We start from the raw sequence: 14,258 nt of genomic DNA, 5'->3' as shown, positions 1-14,258 counted from the left end.
CAAAAACAAGACCAGGAGCTGACTACAGCTCAGATCATGAACTCCTTATCACCAAATTCAGACTTAAATAGAAGAAAAGTATAGAAAACCACTAGACCATTCAGGTATGACCTAAATCAAATCCCTATGGTTAGACAGTGGAAGTAACAAATAGAATCAAAGGATTAGATCTGATAGACAGAGTTCCTTAAGAACTATGGGCAGAGGTTCATGACATTGTACAGGAAGAAGTGATGAAGACGATCCCCAAGAAAAAGTAATGCAAAAAGGCAAAATGGTTGTCTGAGGACACCTTACAAATAGCTGTGAAAAGAAGAGATGCAAAAGGCAAAGGAGAAAAAGAGATAGACTTAGGATAGTTTTATCTGTTGGTTTTCAATTCCAATCAGAGAACTTTCCCAATTTATGGTATATGTAATATCAACTATAGTTTTGGAGTAAGGATACATTTAAGTTAGAAGGCAGAAGAAGTAGGTGACAGAGGATGAGGTGGTTGGATGGCATTACTGATTCAATGATCATAAACTGGGGAAAACTCGGGGAGATGGTGAGGGACTGGGAGGCCTGGCGTGCTACAGTCCATGGGGTCACAAAAAGTCAGACACAACTTGGCAATGAAACAACATTTAAGTTAATGTGTTTAATGCCCTCAATACTGCTACTTTGTTAATATATTTAGAGTATTATTGGCACAAAGATTTCTCAGTATCTGATTAATCTCTAGAATAACAGCCTTTAGATACAATAGCTTTTAAACACCTTGATCTGAAAGTTGTGGCTTTACGAATTCAAGGTTTATTTAATTCAAAAAGCTTCTCTTACAGAAATAGCCTTTATGTTATTCTTTGGGCTCATCTTTCAGTGAGCTGCTGCATACCACATGTGTGAATGCTACAGCACAGAGTCTCAGTTGTTTATGAACTTTGTTGAGAGCAAAGGTTTATTTGCATAAAGTCTAATAGCTTTTGACAAGATTGTAGCTCTTCTAATGGCAAAACAGTCATCTGTTTCTCTAAGCACCTGATTAAAATAAAGCGAGAAGATGAAAAGGTATTTAAACACGTTTCAGACTAATTAATAATGCCAGTCTAAACTAACTGGAAAGACAAGAGTGTTCTTTTGGTGTTCCTCCTTCTTATCTTGATTCTTAGTAAAGCAATGAGTATGCACCCACAGTTCCCAGGCTCAGTTTGATTATTTTTATCCAATTTCTTTACCTCTTCAATCATTCTATATCTCATCAGAAACAAAAATAAAACCATGCTGTATTTTCTATAATTAAATCACCTCTGTTTAGTTTTCCTGTACTTACTCTTTTATTTTGAAGTTATGTGGGGCAGTTCTGCATTGCTCAATATTGTCCATTTTTTTCCCCCAATGTTATGACTTCTTCTACCTTAAAATATAAAGGAAAATTTTAAGAGTTGGAAAGAACCATAGGATAGATTTATCTGGTTTTCTACTTTTATCTGTGTCAACAATTTAAATCTAGAGAAACTGCACAAGTGAATAGGTGACTATGCTAGGAAGAGAATTCTGTTTTCCTGATTAATATTCTCTGAGTCTCCATTTATCCCACACTACTATTAAGACACTATTAATGTCTCTATTCACCCATCCCTTTATGAGTGCATATATGTAAGCTCTTAGAATCTTAGTGCCTGCTGCACATAATATTTATTAATGTCTTATTTTTCTTATAATTAACTATCATTTAATTATTTCATTATAGGTAATTAGAATTTTTGTTAAATCAGAACCACATGAATAATTGTCTATAATATATTTACATTGCCTCTCCCTTCAAGGAGAATCACTGTGCTTCATAAAAACTCATTAAGGTGGGTAGAATAAGAGCCCTTCCCAAAGATATCTGAACCTTAATTCCTCAAACCTGAATATGTCATATTTCATGGAAAAGGGAGAAGAATTAAGGTTGTAGAGGGAATCAAGGTTGCTAATCAACTCACCTTGAGTGGAGGACATTATTTTGGATTATCTGAATGAGACCAATGTTATCGCAAAGGTCTTTTATAAGTGCAAGAGAGAGGCAAAAAAAAAGGGAGAAGAAGAGAGTTAGCAGTGAGAAAAGGACTAGCTCAGAGTTGCTCACTCTGAAGATGGAAGAAAAGAGCCAGAGCCGAGGAATGCAGGTGGCATGGAAAATCTGCAAAAAGGAACAGAGCCTCTAGAGCTGTAGGAAGCCCTGGAGACATTTTCATTTTAGCCCAGAGAGACCCATTACAGTCTCCCGGACCACAGGACTGAAAGACAATAAACGTATAATTACATTAGTGGTAATTTGTTACAGTATCCATAGAAAATGAATATACGAATTTTTAGGAGGAATATAAAAAGAACATTCTTAAATGTAGAAGTTGCGCATTTGGTCAAATCAGTTGTAGAAGAGTGATCAGCATTCTAGTACAGTGTTAAATGGTAGAAGAATCTGAGATAATGGGATAGTCCACATTTGTACTGTCCAGTATGTAGCCTTTCACTATACTGAGATCTTGAAACATACACCAGAGAAACTAAATTTTTAAATTTAATTTAAATTATAATTTAAATAGCCAGGTGTGGCTAATAAATTGAACATTATGGTTACTGTCTGGTTTATAATTAATGTTTCTCCTCTTTCCTGCCAAGGGACTCAAAGACAATTCTCACAAAATAATAAGGTAGCAAGTCAGAAACAAGTCTTTGCCTGCTCTGAGTACGAAAGTCATGTTTAGTAGATTATGTACTCGGTAAATATTTAATGAAGTTCGTGGGAATGTGGTGGCAACCACCATTAAAACCAAGGAGGGTTAGTGTAGAGGAAGACAGTTACTACAGGGAAGGTAACTTTTTCCAGCCGAATTCCAGCAGGCTTGGCCTTTGCCAGCAACAAGGTCAAGGGTATCCAACCAGCAATCTGCACATACCCAGTGTGGCCTTGACCCCACACAGCTGTCTGATAGTACAGGGCAGAGTAACAGAAAATCAGATAAAATTCACTCCCAACTGTCAGACTTTTGCAATGTCCTGTTCTTTGTCCTCTTTGTATTTCTCCTGTTTACTCACTGAGTTTGGTTCCACCTGGTTTAACCTCTACCCTGTGCAACTTTCATAGAATAAGTAGTCTTTTCTAAGGCTTTCACAGGTGGAAGAAAAAAGGGATGGGAGGGGGGACTGAAACAGCAGCAGATTTTATTTTGAGAGTTAAGTTTTTAATTTGAAGGCAAAAGTATATACACACATGCCTTTGGAAAATTAATTTCAGTTAGTTTTGATTATTTTTCAGTGGGTTATAGAATTGCAAGTATGCACTTAAACTTCATTTCATAGCACAATAAGACAGCTTCTTCCATTGCAGAATTTCTCACCTCCCCTCTCTATTCTCACTGTTTAGTGCTGATTCAGATTCCCACCATCTTCCTCTAATACCAACTATTATAAAAGAAAAGACTTATAAGCAGTCAATATGTGCCAGACCCTTTTCTAACACCCTTCTCTTTACTCAATGATGATGGTAATACTAATATTTGTATTTTGAAGATGAAGACATGAGGCATCTAAAGGATAATAGCTAACTTGCCTATGTTATACAGATAGCAACCAGCAAAGCCAGGACTGGAATGAAGGAAATCTGGAGATACAACCACTGCTGTCAGCCATTGTGGTCAGATTGACTTCAACCACTTCACAGGACACAGCATCACTGAGCTGTGTTAGAAGGCAAATCATAATTAGTGTGCTAGTATTATAAAATAGAGCAGTTAATCTAATAATTTAATAGCTAGTTAGTTTATACCTTGAAAAAACAGTGGATAATGAGATAATATTTTTTCAACAGAATGGAGATAATTCAAATTTATGCTTCTAAAAGTCGCAGGCAGGGACTTCCCTGGTGATCTAGTAGCTAAGATTTATCACTCCCAAAGCAGGGGCCCTAGTTTAATCCCTAGTCAGGTAATAAGATCCCACATGCTACAATTAAAGATACCACATGCCCCAACAAAAATTGAACACCCACACAGTCAAATAAATTAATTAATTTTTTAAAAGTCTCAAGTAGAGGACACACACTTAGGACTCAGTAAATGTTAGGCATCTTATTTTTGAATTGGAAAATATTTACAGCTAGTGGATATGATTATGCACTATATTATATGTATATTATATATACATATATATGTATATCATATATCTGATATGTTGGTGCATCTGATATGTTAGTGCAAAGACACAGAGTTTTGCCAAGAGAACACACTGGTCATAGAAAACACCCTCTTAAAACAACACAAGAGAAGACTCTACACATGGACATCACCAAATGGCCAATTCTGAAATCAGATTGATTATATTATTTGCAGCCAAAGATGGAGATGCTCTATACAGTCATCAAAAACAAGACTGGGAGCTGACTGCAGCTCAAATCATGAACTCCATATTGCAAAATTCAGACTTAGATTGCAGAAAGTAGTGAAAACCACCAGACCTAATTTAGGTATGACCTAAATCAAATTCCTTACAATTATACAGTGGAAGTGAGAAATAGATTCAAAGGATTAGATCTGAAAGACAGAGTGCCTGAAGAACTATGGATGCAGGTTCGTGACATTGCACAGGAGAAAGTGATCAAGATCATCCCCAAGAAAAAGAAATCCAGAAAGGCAAAATGGTTGTCTGGGGAGGCCTTACAAATAGCTGAGCAAAGAATAGAAGCAAAAGGCAAAGGAAAAAAAGAAAGATATACTCATTTGAATGAAGAGTTCCAAAGAATAGCAAGGAGAGCTTCCTCAGTGATCAACGCAAAGAAACAGAGGAAAACAACAGAATGGGAAAGACTAGAGCTTTCTTCAAGAAAATTAGAAATACCAAAGGAACATTTCATGCAAAGATGGGCTCAATAGAGGACAGAAATGGTATGCATCTAACAGAAGCAGAAGATATTAAGAAGAGGTGGCAAGAATACATAGAAAAACTATAAAAAAAAAGATCTTCATTACCCAGATAGCCATGATGGTGTGATCACTCACCAAGAGCCAGACATCCTGGGATGTGAAGTCAAGTGGGCCTTAGGAAGTATCACTACAAAAAAAGCTAGTGGAGGTGATGGAATTCCAGGTGAGCTATTTCAAATCCTAAAAGATGATTCTGTGAAAGTGCTGCACTCAATATATCAGCAAACTTGGAAAACTCAGTAATGGCCACAGGACTGGAAAAGATCTGTTTACATTCCAATCCCAAAGAAAAGCAATGCCAAAGAATACTCAAACTACCTCACAATTGCACTCATCTCACACACTAGCAAAGTAATGCTTAAAATTCTCTAAGCCAGGCTTCAACGGTATGTGAACCGTGAACTTCCAGATGTTCAAGCTGGATTTAGAAAAGGCAGAAGAACCAGAGATTAAATTGCCAACATCCATTGGATTATTGAAAAAGCAAGAGAGTTCCAGAAATGCATCTACTTCTGCTTTATTGACTAAGCCACAGCCTTTGACTGTGTGGATCACAATAAACTGTGGAAAATTCTTCAAGAAATGGGAATACCAGACCACCTGATTTGCCTTCTGACAAATCTGTATGCAGGTCAAGAAACAACAGTTAGAAATGGACATGGAACAACAGACTGGTTCCAAATCGGGAAAGGGGTACATCAAGGCTATATATTGTCACCCTACTTATTTAACTTATAAGCAGAGTACATCATGAGAAATGCTGGGCTGGATGAAGCACTAGCTGGAATCAAGACTGCCGAGATAAATATCAATAACCTCAGATATGCAGATGACACCACCCTTATGGCAGAAAGTGAAGAGGAACTAAAGAGCCTCTTGATGAAAGTGAAAGAGGAGAGTGAAAAACTTGGCTTAAAGCTCAACATTCGGAAAACGAAGAACATGGCATCCGGTCCCATCACTTCATGGCAAACAGATGGGGAAACAATGGAAACAGTGAGAGACTTTATTTTTAGGGGCTCCAAAACCACTGCAGATAGTGACTGCAGCCATGAAATTAAAAGACGCTTGCTCCTTGGAAGAAAAGCTATGACCAACCTAGACAGCATATTAAAAAGCAGAGACATTACTCTGCCAACAAAGATCTGGCTAGTCAAAGCTATGGTTTTTCCAGTAGTCATGTGTGGATGTGAGAGGCATTGAAACATGTATAATATCATGTATGAAACGAGTTGCCAGTCCAGGTTCGATGCACGATACTGGATGCTTGGGGCTAGTGCACTGGGACGACCCAGAGGGATGGTATGGGGAGGGAGGAGGGAGGAGGGTTCAGGATGGGGAACACATGTATACCTGTGGCAGATTCATTTTGATATATGGCAAAACCAATACAATTTTGTAAAGTTTAAAAAAAATAAATAAATAAAAGACTAGAAACTTCAAAAAAAAAAAAGAAAGAAAGCTGAGTGCTGAAGAACTGATGCTTTTGAACTGTGGTGTTAGAGAAGACTCGAAGAGTCCCTTGGACTGCAAGGAGATCCACCCAGTCAATCCTAAAGGAAGTCAGTCCTGAGTATTCATTGGAAGGACTGATGCTCAAGCTGAAACTCCAATACAAAAGACCCTGATGCTGGAAAAGATTGAGGGCAGGAGGCGAAGGGGATGACAGAGGATGAGATGGTTGGATGGCATTACATACTTGATGGACATGAGTTTGAGCAAGCTCCGGGATTTGGTGATGAACAGGGAAGCCTGGCATGCTGCAGTCCATGGAGTCACCAAGAGTCAGACAGGACTGAGCAGCTGAACTGAACTGAACTGAGTACATACGATTAAGAGGGTGGGAGGGGGGAGTTGAAATTTCTTCACTACAATATTTCAATTTCTCCCTTAATTTGATAGCTAACTGGTGTAAGCATACCAATGAACTAATCCCATCATACTTTTTTCAATGAGTTATTCCCATTTAATTTGGATCCTCCAAGTCCTGGCCTCCAGCATTTATCCACATCACAGTCACATTCTTTGAACTGGAATGTACTGCAGTATCCTACCCGCAATTCCCCTCCATCATCCATCCCTTACTCTTCAGAGTAACATTGTTAAAAACATTATCAAACAAACTTGACCAGATATTGCTCCTACTTAAAACCTTGTCATGTCTTTCTATCGTCCTCAAGAAAAAAAACCCAAAAAATCCCAAGTAAAATTAATCATTCACATCTATATATTCATTGGAAGTAATCATTAATACCCATTCTTCCTCATCAATTCTCCCTTTCCCAAATCCTATTCCTCTACAACAAGCAGAGTTGCAATTTACAGTTTACAGTCATGCATAATATAATCTCTTAGGAAGGAGCCATAGTAAAGACTTATTCTGTGTCAATGCAAAATGTCCAGCTTCTCCTCCATCTTTGAAATGATTAAAACTTAGAGAGGAAATCAGAGTTCTGTTTCCCATTGAATGCAAGGACATGTATAATATTTCTGTCCTGTGTTAATGGACAAAACCATCCAGCATTTTCAAAAATTATCACTCTTGGCTCAGCATAAACATTTTAAATCTCATAAAGGCATACAAGAGGCATTTCAACTCATCACTGGCAGGTACACACTACTTTCTGCCTTCCAAGTTGCTGTTTTTGACACTGACCAAACTCTCTCACCAACCTATTCTTGCACTATTTCCACAGCCTTTCATTAACTGATTTCTATCTCTGGCTCCTGCAGCCCAGAAAAATCTGTCTAAAATACAAATCTGTTCAAGTCCATGCTTAAAATTCTGTGACTGCTTCTGATTGCCTAGGATATGATAAACCCCACATTCCTTAGCATAGCGTACAGGTCCTGTCAATTTAGCTACTTACTACGGGTACTTCCTATGTGCACACTGGCATCAAGAGCCTACAGTATCCAGAGAAGTCACATAAATGAATGAAGAAAGAACAGCAGACATTGTGGAGAAATAGGAAACCAGAGAGCCTATCTAGAGCTATGCAGTATGGCCATCTCTTTTTGATCAGACTCTAGACTTTTTAAAGAGGAATCTTCTAATTTCTCAAAGGTAAAATGAATTTAATTTTTGGAAAACTCCTGGGCACTTCAAACAAAAAATCTGAAACTTTTGTTTCAGGCCAAATCTGAAATGCTGCTCACCAGTCTGTAACTCTGCTCTACATTTTGGTATAAATTCTTGGGAATTTAGTTCAAATATTTAGTTCAGCCTGATAAAATCAGCCTAACACTCTCTAGTCTTTGGCCTTGGGACACTCACCAAGGTTCTTACGATATAGCTGTCATTGATTAAATGTTGTCCATGTTCTGGGTACAGGGCTCAGCATACAATAGACACAATCTCAATCAATGTATTTCCTTTCCACAACTCTCTGCTTTACCTCTATTTATTTTATTTTACATATGGCAAAGAATAAGCATGGAGAGACAAACTAACTTATCTAGTATTATGTCTAATGAAGAAAGAAAGCAGTCTCACATCAATTTAGTCTTATCCCAAAGACCAAGGTATTAAAAATTACAATCTTTATCACATTGCAATTTCTTTTTGTTTTGATCTCCAACCAACACCACAAAAAATCTGGATCTCTTCGAGAGTCAAAACTGATTTTACTCACCATTGCATGGTAATGCTTCAGATCCCTAATCGTCAAGATTACAGATCCTTCCTCCTTCAGTCTATTCATCTGTTCATTCATTTACTTAATTATCCAACACTTTCTGAGCACCTGCTATTCACTCTGATATGACTTTGACTTGGAGACTTGTTGAGGGCTCAGTCTGTGGATGTTCCTGTATGGGTGGTTGGAAGAGTCACAAAGGAGATAAATATAAACATGTGCTTCAGGTTAGAGCAGGCCACCGCCTAAGCCCTCTGCCTCAGAAGCCAGATCTACTGAGTTTGGATGCCAATTCTGCCCTTACCAGCTGTGTAACTTGGGGCAAACTATTAATACTTTGCTTATCTGGGCCTCAGTTTCCTTATCTGTTGTGACCAAAACTTAACTTACTGGCTTTTTTGAGTACTAAGTGAGTTTATACAAATAAAGCTCTTAGGATCCAAATAAATTACTATTATTCAGTGTGATGATTAATCTTATGTCTCTACATGGCTAGGCTGTAGTAGCCAGTTGTTTGGTCAAGCACCAGTATAGATGTTGATGTTAAGGTATTTTTTAAAGATGTGCAAGTCATTCAGTCATGTTCTGACTCTTTGAGAACCCATGGGCTGTAGCGTGCCAGGCTCCTCTGTCCATGGAATTCTCCAGGCCACAATATTGGAGTGGGTAGTCATTCCCATCTCCAGGGGATCTTCCCAACTCAGGGATTGAATCCAGGTCTCCCACATTACAGGCAGATTCTTTACTGTCTGAGCCACCAGGGAAACCCAAGAATATTGGAGTGGGTAGCCTATCCCTTCTACAGGGGATCTTCCCAACCCAGGGATTGAACTGGGATTTCCTGCATTGCAGGCAGATTCTTTACCAGCTGAGCTACCAGGGGAGCTCCTTTTTAGAAACGACTGAGCTGAACTGAACGTTTAAATCACTAAACTTTGAGTAAAGCAGATTTCTCTCCATAATGTGGGCAGGCCTCATCTAATCAGTTGAAAGCCTTCAGAACACAACTAATTTTTCAGGGGATAAAAAAGGAATCTTCAAGACTGCAGAACTCAAGAATTCAACATCAACTTTTATCTGAGTCTCCAGTTTGCTGGCCTAACTCTACAAATTTTGGTCTTGGCAGCTTTCATAGTTTCATGAGTCAACTCTAAAATAAAGAATAATTAGAGTGAATAAAGGATAAATAAATAATTATTTGAAATACATCTATCCTTCTCTATATATATATACATATAATATTATAATATATATAAGATATTATTAATATCTTACTGCTTCCAAGTTAGAACAGTTGGTGAAGAATCCACCTGCCAATGCAGGAGACACAAGAGACACAGCTTCAATCCTTGGATCAGGAAGATCTGCCCCCTGGAGAAGGAAAAGGCAACCCACTCCAGTATTCTTGACTGAAAAATTCCATAGACAGAAGAGCCTGATGGGCCATAGTCCATGGGGTAACAAAGAGTCAGATACAAGTCAACACACATGAGCATGTTATAACTTGTCAAACATTATGTTCAATATAAGGATGATCTATCTACCTATATCTATATTTCCTATTGATTCTGTTTCTCTGGAGAATGTTGCCTTTTACAGTTAGTGTTACATTAAGGAGATTTAAAGTAAAATATCACAATTTGATCTTGATTATTGATTATCAAACTAGGGGGTTATTTCTAACATCCTTGATGTTTAAAAGGAAACCTTCCCCGTTTAGGGGAAGAACACAAACAAATAAAGTAAGTGAACAGTCCTTCACCAACTTGCTTCAAAGTAAGTTTTTATGATTCAAAGAATCAATTTTATAGCAGAATTCCATCTTTTTTTCTCTCTCCCTCTTTTTTTCTCTAAGGAGATAGATCTTTGAGGCTGGGAGCTTATGGGGGGACCTAAGAAATAAACTTAAGTCCGCATAACAAGACAAAGACTTGTTACAACTCACAAACTAAGGATTTTCCCACATAATACTTGAAGAACTATGCTGATCTTCAGTCATTTGGTACCATGACTCCATCCTCCCTCTGCTCCTGGCTCACCCCATTGTAGAAAAAGCCCCTTGGCCTTTAGTACTTGTCAAGGACACTTGCCAAGGACTCGGAGGTGAAAACTGTCCAGGGCCACGAGACGGAGCTTAGACATCTCAACTAAAACCCCCACCCCTCTCATTGTTGCCTTTTCAACTTCTGAACATAAAATTATATCTGCCTGCTAGAAACAGTTCATATCCTGTCACCGTGATTCAACTATGAATGACATTAAGTGAGATTCTAATAGAATGAAGGCAAGAAAAAGAGTCTTTCTGAACAAATGTATCATTTATAAGTGGCTGGGTTAATAAATATATCTGTTCTACTTGATATAATAACCATCATTCCATGCACTTCAGTTCAGTTCAGTTCAGTCGTTCAGTCGTGTCCGACTCTTTGCGACCCCATGAAATTGCAGCATGCCAGGCCTCCCTATCCATCACCAACTCCCAGAGTTCACCTACTATGTACTAACTACTGTCAGAAGTAATGTACACATATTAGCTTACCTAACATCACAACACAATAAAGTAAAGTTTTACTTCTTCATTTGAAAGAGGAAAAATCTAATGCTGAAACATGTTGCATAAATTTTCTGAAGTTATTCTGCTCCTAAGTGATAGAACTAGGATTCAAATGTTTGTGTTTTAAACCATACACCTTGCTACCTCCTCTAAAACCCCAAGGGGATTCAAAGGACTGTTTTAAGTAGTGGTTATGACAGGAAAGCACCAATGTTCTTAGTATTGGTAATCTTCATGTTCTAATACTAGAATGCATGTTAAACTTTCACAATTGTGCTCTGATTTTTCTCGTGAGTGCTAAATAATTCTAAAGTCAATTGTTTACTTAGAAATATGTTCATCCACTTTGCTTTTATGATCTGAGATGCCCTGAAAAGTCAATAGTAACACACATTGTCCCTAAGTGAAACCATTACCTTGCAACAACTTTTGCATTTCTCATCATTCACCATTTCGGGGATGCCGCCTCTTGGGATTGTGTTTCTTTGTCTCTTCTCTCACCCATAGTCTCAGCTTTCCTTCCGTCTCTCTGTGTATGTCTTGTACTAATTCCTGTTCTCAGGATCATGGTTGAGCTCATGTATTAGTCACATATGGACTACTGGCTGTTTTCACTCATATCTCCCTCCTTGACAGCAACACTCTACCCACATGCTTCCAGATCCCCAAAGTGCAGAATCTTAGTGGGCAGCAGCAGAGATTAAGAAGAGACAGGAAGAAGCAGGAAGTCAGTCATAGTGTGGAGAAAAACACATGATAATGATGCCTAATCCCTAAAAGCCAAGGACCCTTATTTGATTTAATTGACAAGGGAACTCCTGTAGGACAGTGTTTAAAGGTGCGAGCTTTAGAGTCAAAGTGTACAGTCTGGAACCCCAGCATTTACTGAATCCAGTCCTGGGAACGTGATCTGAAATCCCTATGTCTCCGTCACCACACATCAGTTCAGTTCAGTTGCTCAGTCGTGTCCGACTCTTTGTGACCCCATGAACCGCAGCACGCCAGGCTTCCCTGTCCATCACCAACTCCTGGACTCCACCCAAAACAATGTCCATCGAGTTGGTGATGCCATCCAACCATCTCATCCTCTGTCGTCCCCTTCTCTTCCTGCCCTCAATCTTTCCCAATATCAGGGTCTTCTCAAATGAGTCAGTTCTTCGCATCAGGTGGCCAAAGTACTGGAGTTTCAACTTCAACATCAGTCCTTCCAATGAGCACCCAGGACTGATCTCCTTTAGGATGGACTGGTTGGATCTCCTTGCAGTCCAAGGGACTCTCAAGAGTATTCTCCAACACCACAGTTGAAAAACATCAATTCTTCTGCACTCAGCTTTCTTTATAGTCCAACTCTCACATCCATACATGACCACTGGAAAAATAATAGCCTTGACTAGATGGACCTTTGTCAGCAAAGTAATGTCTCTGCTTTTTAATGTGCTGTCTAGGTTGGTCATAACTTTCCTTCCAAGGAGTAAGTGTCTTTTAATTACATGGCTGCAATCACAATCTGCAATGATTTTGGGGCCACAAAAAATAAAATCTGACACTGTTTCCACTGTTTCCCCATCTATTTCCCATGAAGTGATGGGACCAGATGCCGTGATCTTCATTTTCTGAATGTTGAGCTTTCAGTCAACTTCTTCACTCTCCTCTTTCACTTTCATCAAGAGACTCTTTAGTTCTTCTTCACTTTCTGCCATAAGGGTGGTGTCATCTGCCTATCTGAGATTACTGATATTTCTCCTGGCAATCTTGATTCCAGCTTGTGCTTCCACAAGCCCAGCTTTTCTCATGATGTACTCTGCATATAAGTGAAATAAGCAGGGTGACAATATACAGCCTTGACGTACTCCTTTTCCTATTTGGAACCAGTCTGTTGTTCCATGTCCAGTGCTAACTGTTGCTTCCTGACCTGCATATAGGTTTCTCAAGAGGCAGATCAGGTGGTCTGGTATTCCCATCTCTTGAAAAATTTTCCACAGTTTATCGTGATGCACACAGTCAAAGGCTTTGGCATACTCAATAAAACAGAAATAGATGTTTTTCTGGAACTCTCTTGCTTTTTCAATGATCCAGCGGATGTTGGCAATTTCATCTCTCGTTCCTCTGCCTTTTCTAAAACCAGCTTGAACATCTGGAAGTTCACGGTTCACATATTGCTGAAGCCTGGCTTAGAGAATTTTGAGCATTACTTTACTAGCGTGTGAGATGAGTGCAATTGTGTGGTAGTTTGAGCATTCTTTGGCATTGCCTTTCTTTGGGATTGGAATGAAAACTGACCTTTTCCAGGCCTGTGGCCACTGCTGAGTTTCCCAAATTTGCTGGCATATTGAGTGCAGCACTTTCACAGCATCATCTTTCAGGATTTGGAATAGCTCAACTGGAATTCCCTCACCTCCACTAGCTTTTTTTGTAGTGATGCTTTCTAAGGCCCAATTGACTTTGCATTCCAGGATGTCTGGCTCTAGGTGAGTAATCACACCATTGTGATTATCTGGGTCGTAAAGGTCTTTTTTGTACAGTTCTGTGTATTACTGCCACCTCTTATTAATATCTTCTGCTTCTGTTAGGTCCCTACCATTTCTGTCCTATATTGAGCCCATCTTTGCATGAAATATTCCCTTGGTATCTCTAATTTACTCAAGTAAGACAGTAGGTGTTGCAAGAGGGCATCAGAGTGCAGACACACTGAAACCATAATCACAGAAAACTAGTCAATATAATCACACCAGGACCACAGCCTTGTCTAACTCAGTGAAACTAAGCCATGCTGTGAGGCCACGTAAGACGGGCGAGTCATGTTGGAGACGGCTGACAGAATGTGGTCCACTGGAGAAGGGAATGGCAAACCTCTTCAGTATTCTTGCCTTGAGAACCCCATGAACAGTATAAAAGGCAAAATGATAGGATACTGAAAGAAGAACTCCCCAGGTCAGTAGGTGCTACTGGAGATCAGTAGAGAAATAACTCCAGAAAGAATGAAGTGATGGAGCCAAAGCAAAAACAATACCCAGCTGTGGATGTGACTGGTGATAAAAAGCAAGGTCTGATGCTGTAAAGAGCAATATTGCATAGGAACCTGGAATGTCAGGTCCATGAATCAAGGCAAATTGGAAG

At 39.0% G+C, this 14,258-nt stretch overlaps 1 long non-coding RNA gene across 4 annotated transcripts in view; it reads right to left on the bottom strand.

The window, feature by feature from the left end:
- The window catches only part of LOC147379741 (uncharacterized), a 78,485-nt gene that overhangs the window by 58,057 nt on the left and 6,170 nt on the right, over positions 1-14,258 (bottom strand). For 3 of the 4 annotated variants that reach the window (XR_015133933.1, XR_015133931.1, XR_015133930.1), the window contains exons 2-3: positions 8,585-8,759; positions 1,313-1,396 (exon numbers count right to left, since the gene is read on the bottom strand). This is a non-coding gene — a long non-coding RNA (uncharacterized LOC147379741). The remainder of the gene's footprint in view (positions 1-1,312; positions 1,397-8,584; positions 8,760-14,258) is intronic. The other variant, XR_015133935.1, reaches the window with a different exon arrangement.

The sequence above is a fragment of the Bos grunniens genome, chromosome 1 (genome assembly GCF_055505025.1).
Source record: "Bos grunniens cultivar Pamir isolate PY7600 chromosome 1, Bosgru_T2T1.0, whole genome shotgun sequence".
Classification (NCBI taxonomy): Eukaryota; Metazoa; Chordata; class Mammalia; order Artiodactyla; family Bovidae; genus Bos; species Bos grunniens.
Note: the sequence above shows the minus strand (reverse complement) of the source record. Positions and strands in the feature narration are given on the sequence as shown.